The following is a 9,538-nucleotide window of genomic DNA, read 5'->3' on the forward strand; positions in this document are numbered from 1 at the left end:
GTCAGGGTGGCTAGGATCTGGAACCAACTTCCAAGAGAAGTGGTGCTGGCTCCTACCCTGGGGGTCTTTAAGAGGAGGTTAGATGTATACCTTGCCGGTTACAGTTTGACCCCAGTACTCTTTCCTGCCATGGCAGGGGGTCGGACTAGATGATCTACTAACGTCCTTCCGACCTTAGAAACTATGAAACTATGAAGATGCCAGGGATCTGATCCAGAGCTCCAGACAGGGTTTCCGCCTTGATCCGGCCGAAGTGGCTCCGAAGTTTCGGAGCCGCCTCGGAGATCCGGCCATAGGGTATAATGGGGGAAATCAATGAAATTTCTATAACTTTGTTGGGTTTTGTCCGATTTGGATGAAATTTGCAGGCATGGTAGCCTCTGCTGAGAGCATGAAACCTGCCAAGTTTCAAGAAGATCAGTGCAGGGGTTTGGGGGAAACTGTACCCCAAATTCTTGAAAGCCAAGCTCATGTCATGGCTGTGTTGAGGAGATAGGTGCAGGACTTCTGGGTTCTGAGTCCCCACACCCCTAGCTCCTGACAGACAAAACTTGTGCCATGGGTGCTTGTGGCACCAACCGTCTCTATCTTGGGGCAGTTGACTGTCTGTATTGATTCTTTCCTCTCAGCCTGGTTTTGTAGGTGCTAATTGATGGCAATTAACTGGCTACATTAGCTAAATCCTGTGTATTGAGCTGGTCGTTGAGTGAATCATGACTGATTGGTAACTGGTAACACAGTAGCTTAGCAGCCAGACCTGCAGTAGTGTCTCCCACACCCCAAGACAGAGACAGTCAGTCCCACAAGCACCCATGGCACAACTTTTGCCTGTCAGCAGCTAGGAGTACAGGGCCCCAGAATCCCCCTGCACCAATCTCCTTGACAGCTGGCAAGCATCATGGCCATAGCAGGGGCCACCATCCCTGCAGCTGTCACCCCAAGAATCTGTCATTCTTGGCTACCCAGTGTGCAAACTTCACCAGGAGGGTTGGACAGCGCTCCTCAACTAAGCCTACTATATAGGCAGCTGAGCTGGTTAGTGCATTCATCTCGGAAGTGAGAGATGAGAGCTTGAAATCTCTCAGATTAAGGAGGCTCTAGCTCAGGTCTCCTAATTCTTCTAGAAGTAGCCTTACCACTAGTTGAAAAGAGAGATAGCACCACTATCTCCTGTGGCTAAAATTATTACTGTACTTACCTGATCAAAGATGATCCTGACTTTAAGATGACCCATCAATACTTAGATTCTATACACAGAAAATTTATAAATTTATTATTTTCCATATATAAAATCTAATTATTAGACAGTAATTTTAAATTCATCCCCTTCCACACTCCTGCAGTGTGACAAGCAGTAGCAGGGAAGCAGGGACTAGGGGGACAGGCAGTAGGGAGATGGTAGCAGGGCAGGTGGTGGTGGTAAGTGGTGGAGGAACCAATGGGAAGGCAGACGGTGGGGGTGGGCAGCGGGGGACAGGCAGTGGCAGGCCAGGCTTGCCCCCTGGCCCTTGCCCCAAACTCCTTACCTTCTGCTGCCTGTCCCCGTGCAGCACTTGGTCCCCTGCTACCTGCCCCCCTACCTGCCTCACAGCCTTAAACCCACTGAATCCCACTCCGTTTTCATCCATCTCATCCACCCATAGCCTCTGCCTTACCAACCTGTCTCACCGCAACACTTAGCCTTGCTCCATCTGTAGAACAACTCTGGCCTCGCTCCAGCCTAGGACACAGAACACATGCTTGCTCTGACCCCAGTTCAACTCAATAACAGAAGTGGTGGCATGGCAGCTCCAGCCTCAACTCTGGGGCCAGTGGCTGGAGCTGTTGCCACTGCTGCTGTTACTGGACTGGGCTGAGATCAAAGGAACCACATCCTTCATGCCCTAGGCTGGAGCAGAGCCACAGTCATTCTGGGGAGCAAAGGTAAACACCCAGGAAGGGAGGGAAAGGGGCAGGGGATCCGAGGCTGTTGGGGATGTAGGCATGCAGGTAGGTAGAGGCAGTGTGGGAAAAGGTAGCAGTTGCAGCTCCAAGCCTGACCAGTGGTCAGGGCCCAAGCTGAACCCACAGCAGCTGCCCGTTGCCTCATACCTGAAGCCTAGACAAGGGACTTCATCTGAGTAAATATGGTAATTGCTCCAATAAATAAAAAGTAAATCCAGATATACTCTGAGTATCAGAAAAGTTCTTCACAAAACCCTTGAAGAGACCATGAAGTCATTTGAAGATATTTGTATGAAAATTTTGTTGTTGTTTTCTAATACAAATGACTGTATTTGCTTCCAGTTATTTAAAAACTAGTTCATATTTTACTTTGTGTCTGCTTTCCCATGTACTGAAGCAGGAAAAAGAATCAGTGACATTATTATAAACACATTAGCTCCTTCTGTGTTGTTCTATACATTTCATTATCTCAATTTAAAAAAAGAATCTATAAGAAGCACACGTTCTATAATAGCTCTTGAATCAAAGCTACCAACATGATTTTTCCCCCAGTGCATTTCTCATTTCTAAAAATTACTACCACTGATTCTCATTAATCAAACAAACTTATTAGTAGAGACCAAGGATTGAATATGTCTACAAAAAAATCACTTTCCAAATCTAGCACCCTGTATATACACTAGAAAAATTGCCTGTTAGGACATGCTTCTGTACGTTAGACAGGAACAGATTGTATAGACTAGGAAAACTGATGTTTACAACAGGTTCTGTGAATGGCTACACTAATCAGATCAATTAGAACTCAATGGAAGTTAGTATCTCCAAATGCAGGTCTCAAATATACAAATGTTCTTGTTGACCTCCTACAGATTGTTAACGCTACTGTTTTCTCAACAAAATCATCAAAAAAGAATAAGAATGGGAGAAAAATAAATAAATCAGATACTTTTCAACAGACAATGTAAGCTATAAGAGAGATCTCTGATGACCATAAAACTCATTATCACACCAATTCTGTTTTAGAGAAATAAGTTAGATTGATAAAGTAATTAGAGATGGTTATTGGATAATTTTACAAACCACTTAAAATACCATTTGGAAAAGCAACATTCAACTAAGAATAGCTAACACAGTTACAGGAAAGAAAAGTCATGCCTCACTAACTTCTTGATATTCTTTTTTATTACTACAACAATAAACAAGGGCATAACTGACATCACTTGATTAGATTTTTAGACAATTTTCAAGTTCCATGGTAGAGAATAACGTGGAAATTACAGGGACCAACAGCAACTGAACTGTTAACTCAGAGCCAACCTGACCAGGGTGTGGGGCCTGGGGCAAATGAGGTCATGTGGGGCCCCACCACCACTCCGATCCTGGACCTGAAGAAGCTACCGCTGCCATCAGCAACGGTGGTGGCAGCAATGGTGGGGGGGGGGAGGTCCCCCAAAGCGCAGGGCCTGAGGCAATCATCCCACTTCACACCCCTAGGGATGGCCCTGAATTCAATTCTATTCATGAAAATTTTCTGCAGTTAAAATGTGGCTTCAGATGAAGCACATTGTAAAAATCAGTGTCTGAGACCTAACTTAACAAATATTACTTCTGTGATCTATGCACAATAGCCAAGATTGTAGGAAATATTCAAAGCTTCAAAGAACTATACCTCTCAATTTTGAAATTTCTTGGTTATCAAGAAGTCCATTTATGAGAGATTGGCAGAAGGCATGATGCTGAAGAACAGTCAACATGGTTTCATTGCAGGCTGGTCGTGTCTGACCAACTTCATCTCCTATAATCAAGCAATGAACCTCTTAGATGTGAGAGATGTGGTTAATGTCATATACTTGGATTTTAAAAAGGCCTTTGATATGGTCTCTCATGACAGTCTTATAAAAAAAACTGGGGGATTGTGGGCTGACAGAGTTCACGGTCAGGTGGGTTGGGAATTGGCTAAGGGGTTGAACCCAGAGAGTGTTAGTGGATGGGTCTGTACCATCTTGTCAGGAGGTGGCCAGTGGTGTCCCACAGGGTTCAGTTCTTGGCCCCATGCTGTTCAACATCTTTGTCAATGATTTAGAAGATACAGAATGTGCACTGGCCAAGTTTGCAGATAATACTAAGTTATGGATAAAAGCAGTCGTGCTAGGGAATAGGATGCATGTTCAGATGGACCTGGACAAGCTGGAAAGGTGGCTGGAGTAGAACTGGATGCAATTCAATACAGACAAATGCAGAGTGCTTCATATGGGGAGAAGTAACAGCAACATAGATATAGGTTAGGAGAAAAGGGCCTGGCTAGCATGATGGCTGAAAGGGACCTCAGAGTTATGGTTGATCACAGGATGAACATGAGCCACCAGTGCAATGCTGTAGTCAACAGAGCTAATAGCATACTGGGATGCATTAGCCGATGCATCACAAGAAGGGCTAAGGAAGTGATACTTCCTCTCTACTTGGTGCTGGTAACACCCTGGCTGGAGTACTTTCTCCAGTTCTTGGCGCTCCACTTTAAAAAAGATGTGGATAATCCTGAAAGGGTCCAGAGAAGGGCCACAAGGATGATTAATGGCCTGGAAGATAAACCTTATGAGGAAAGACTAAGGGATCTGGGACTGTTCAGTCTGGAGAAGAGAAGACTGAGGAGGGACTTGGTGGCCATCTGTAAGTATGTAAGGGGTGAATATCAGGAGCTGGAAGAAAAACAGTTCCTTTGGGTGCCGGAAGAAAAACAGCCATGGAGATGGCGCATACATGCATTCCAGCCCAATGGATAGAGAGCTTCACAGACAAGCTCTCCAGGCAGAGGGCACTAGGGGGCCACTCTCTGGGTGACCCTTTCCCTTACAGCAGGGGTTTTGAATCTTTTGGGGTCAGTGTATCCCTAGTGGCCAGTCGAGAAGGCAGGAGTTCCTCGGCGGCCAAACAAGTGGGTGGAGGCAGGGGTGTCCCCCAGTGGCCAATCAGCAACCAGGGGGTAAAGGTCCCCAGGCAGCCAGTCAATGAGCAGGGAAGTTCCACCCAGCAGCCAATCAGCAACAGGGAGAGGGGATCCCTCCCCCACACAGTGGCAGCAGAAGTGCTGGTGGCAGCGCCCACTCCCAAGTACCCCCAGGGGTACACATACCCCGGTTGAATGAAAACCCCTGCCTTTCAGAAATCCATTAATTGACAGCCTGTCCTCTCCCCTACCTGGCTTTCAGTAATCACCTTGTGTGCAACCCACCCCTGGGTGGGCTGTCAGGGAGCCCCCCTCCCTCTCTCCCTTGAAGGGAGGAATGGAGAACAGAGGACTGTGGGATACTGGGTATCCTCAACAGTGAAAAGCATATAGCTGTCTGAGTTAGTGCAGAAAGGGAGAGATTTATCTGATTCAACCAGGTAGAATTTCCTTGCAGAAATATCTGTTGTTCCTCTGCAAGAAGGCCCTTGAACATCTGTATGCTCTTTTTGTGTTTTTCTCCTCAGGCTCTGGAACTTATGCAGAGCCTGAGGCCCAAAATCTGCAATATGTTCAGGAGTCCTGAGCACAGCATATGACACTGCAGGATTAGGGCCTAATGTTAATTTAAGGAAATATAGAAAACACTTTCCCCTATTCTCCCTCTCTCTCATCTGCCAACTCAGTTTATTCATACAGTGCTATCATCAGCTCTCTGGAAGCTGCACTACACATGACAGAATCACAGAAAATTAGGGCTGGAAGGGACCTGAGGAGGTCATCTAGTCCAACCCCCTGCTCAAAGCAGGACCATCCTCAACTAGATCATTCCAACCAGGGCTTTGTCAAGCCAGGTCTTAACAATAATAAATAAGAGACAATAATAAAAAACAGAAGGAGTTGAAATGGCAGACAGAGGTAACCTTTTTGCCAACCAAAAGAAAAGGGCAAATGGAAAGTTATTAAAAAGGGGGAAATAATGTTAAAAGATAGAAAAATTGTCAGCGGTATACTCAGTGAAAGAAAAAGGTCTGTTTAGTCCTGAAACCAGCTATAAAGATGGTACATTTCCATGGGCAATTCATGTGAAGCAATAAACTCCGGTGCATATCACATCAGAATATTTTGATCCCAGGTGCCACATTCACATGTGTGCCCAGGATCACAGCATGTTGAGGCAGGTTGAAGCATCCCCAGCTGGCACCAGGTCCAGAGGGTCAGCCTGGGGCTGCTCTAAACTGGCTCAATATATTGCAGAGAGGCTGGCCGGGGTGCTCCAATGCAGGGCTAGCTAGCAGGCAGCCCCTGCTCTGAAGTACCCTCATGCTCCAGCCAGCATTGTTAGCGTTTGTATATGCTTTGCTGTGCACTAAAGAATGCCTCCAAAAGATCTACAGTGGCATTTGTTAGTTTATTGTGGCCTAATAGGGCCACACATGTAGATGCAGAGACTTTACTGCCAAGCTAATTAGGCTGTTCTGCAGTAAACATATCATGTAAATGCACCCAGAGAGTCACAAACATGTTTGGCAAGCACATTCTGCATCCAGGGGCCCTTGAACCTGGACCCAAGGAAATGTATACATGAAAAGCATGGGTAGTGTGGGCAGTTATACAGCCCATCTACTCTCTTCTCTCTTCCACAAGTCCTCAGCCTTGTTCCCTTTCCCTACCATCTATGCTTTCCGTTATACATCTTTTTTTTTTTTTTTTTTTTACTTTTAGGAGGGAATATTAGCCAACTCCCTCTAACCCACCAAAAACCAAAAAATCCACCTTCCCTGCTCTATGAATATATGCAGATGTGAAAAGAAAGGAAAGAGGGTAAAAAATGGCATTTATTGCTGGGTTGTATATTGTATTTTGTGGTAGGATGACAGGCCTTATTTTGTTCCAAATCTCAATTTTATTTGGGCACAATTCCATATTTGTGGAAAAAAATGTTTTTTTATTTTTTTGTCCAGACTCCCAGAGGCCTCTGAGCATGGGCAGATATAAATAAAAACTTATTGTTACATATTTTGTCCCTGAGCAGGAAAACAAAAAGGAGGGGGGAACAAAAGTGAAGCTACAAGTTACAGGATTTTTTTAAAAGGTTGTCATACTTTTTTGTGTGTGTCTCTAGAACAGAAAAAAAACCCTTTTTTTTTCACATAAAAATTTGTTTCTACAGGCTTGAGGTGTGCAGTACTCCATCACTTAAAAGCACCCAAGAACAAAGGTGATTTTTAAGCTACATTTATTGACTATAATAGTATCAACATTTTTAAAAAACCCACCTACCCCCGTGGCATATATTTACACTCTTTGTGCTTATACAGGACTTCCATGGAATAACATAATGACAACTTTTGAAGAGCAGCCAAACTCTAGCTCCTCAATGTGCTGACCAGCTCCCAGAAGGGTATAGCTCTTCTGGAATGAAAGACTCATCGAGCCAAGTTATTCCACAAAGGTTGCAAAGAAAAGTACCTGGGAAAGCTCCTTTTCCCTCCCCCTTCCTTCCCTTTCACATGTTAACACGGGATAGCCACAATTTGGTGCCAATTCTACATATTGTGATATTTGCTGCCTTTCCAATTCCCTTTTTATCCAGGTACAATCAGTTCTTTCTTGCCAGTTCCTTGAAGAGCCAGTCCATCCATCATAAATCCCTTTAATCATGTCTTTCTCACATTTATTTAATAGAGCTGAATCCTCCTGTACATTGATTCTGGTGTTCTTTAGAGCCCTTGACCATCAGCTACATTTTCAAAGCTTCTTCTGGCCCAGATTTGTTTCTAATAATAGCAGGTACAGAGGGGCTGTGTTCTTCCCAAGCACTACAGGTGCAAAAATGGCACTGTATTCCAAGAAAGAACTTCCTCCTGGGAAGTAGCGATGCAATCTCATGATTAGCATGATGCAGTCTCCCAAACCTTCCTTTTTTATGGTAGGCTGCGGTGGGGGGGATAGGCACAGACAACATGATTCACAAAAACAACACTGTGCTCTAGTTAGCCAGGGAAGGGAAGGGAAACATGAAGTCCAGAGCATCTTCTTGTTGCCCAGATAAACAAAACAAAGCAGTCACTACAGCAGAAGAGGCAGAATCTTATTCTCTCAAAGAGGCTATTCTCCCCTTTGACCTTCAAAGCCAGTGACCAGTGGTAGGGAAGAATACACAAGTCAGCAAGACTGCTGATGGAGGAAGCAGCCAATGGGGTTAGGAATCCCACCCACCACTGACTCCCAAATAGGTGTGGATAGCCAGTTTCCTTTCCATCATAGCCTGTGAATTAACTGGTGAATTATGCACCTCAGAGAGACACAACAAGAGCCTGAATAAGGACCATTCCTTAGTACAGTTCTAGGGATTTTTTGGTTTTGCACATCAAGCTGATACTTCTTCTTAGAAGTTCAATCAATGCCATATGTGCCTTTGAATCTTGCATGGTTTGGAAGGCAGCATATAAACCTTTGCTTAAGAAGCATCCTTACTTTGCAACATTTCCACCCATCAGAATTTACTTGATATTATCTTTTGCTCCCTCAAGTTTGCTTGTTTTAGTATCTAGTATCTCCATAATATGGTTTGTATGTACTAACAGTCTACTCCATAATATGTTAAATTTGATTAGTTCAAGATTGCTTGTTAAGCTTGTATTATCTACTCAATTTATTAAACAAATAATTGATATCAGCATTCAAACAAATTAAAACTTGTACTCAATATTTTTATATGGCGAATCATTTTACTGAAACTCATCACTTATCAATAAGACTGTTTATTATCAGACAGCTGACAGCAAAAAAAAAATCCCAAGCCTACTATTCATTAAACACAGATAATAGACTTGAGTTTCTAAATAAGGTTCCATAAGTCACAACTGGGGTTTTTCATAGATGCAAAGTTTACATGTAGTATTAAACCTTCTACAAAATTTTAATTTACGTTGTGGAAATCCCTCTCAATAGACAGGCTCTTGCTTTATTTGTTAGAAAGACAACAAGGTTATTTCCATTCTAAATGAGTCTCTCTCAGTGCTAAACAACTTAAATGCCCAGAAATGTCATTTATCAAATGTTGGAAGTTATTGGGATTCAGCTGTGCTTATAAGGTGTTTACACCTTATTTTTAAAAAGTGATCATGTCTACATGTGTAGTAAAATACTAGATATCATGAGTAAGAGTATTAGAACACTGTCTTAAGTCACTGTTTATCAACTACAGATTAAAAAGGTCACATCATCTGACAATTTTGCACTCTAAAAAAAGGTTAGAATTTTTCTGCTCTGTTAGGGCTGGACCCAAAGCCCACCTAAAGACAACAGGAATTTTTCTTTGGGTTTCAATGAGCTTTTCATTAGGTCCATAAAAAGATTATTATTGATTTATGTTTTTGTCCATGGAAAAGAATGATTCTTTTCCATAAAAATCTACTAACTACAACATTTTTTGATGTACAATACTAAAAGATTATGCCACACTTCTGCAATCAGAGCTTCATGGACAGATGACAACATTCAAAGAAACCCACTGAAGCCAATTGGTCCATTCACAGTAGATTCATAGATTCATAGATGCTAGGGTCAGAAGGGACCTCAATAGATCATCGAGTCCGACCCCCTGCATAAGCAGGAAAGAGTGCTGGGCCTACGTTACCCCAG

General features: G+C 43.4%; 1 protein-coding gene across 3 annotated transcripts in view; it reads right to left on the reverse strand.

The window, feature by feature from the left end:
• STK3 (serine/threonine kinase 3) overlaps window positions 1-9,538 on the reverse strand; it is a 288,938-nt gene that overhangs the window by 123,382 nt on the left and 156,018 nt on the right. The gene's annotated exons all lie outside the window — the stretch shown is intronic.

This window comes from Crocodylus porosus, unplaced genomic scaffold, assembly GCF_001723895.1.
Source record: "Crocodylus porosus isolate Cpor-Errol unplaced genomic scaffold, CroPor_comp1, whole genome shotgun sequence".
NCBI classification, from domain to species: Eukaryota; Metazoa; Chordata; order Crocodylia; family Crocodylidae; genus Crocodylus; species Crocodylus porosus.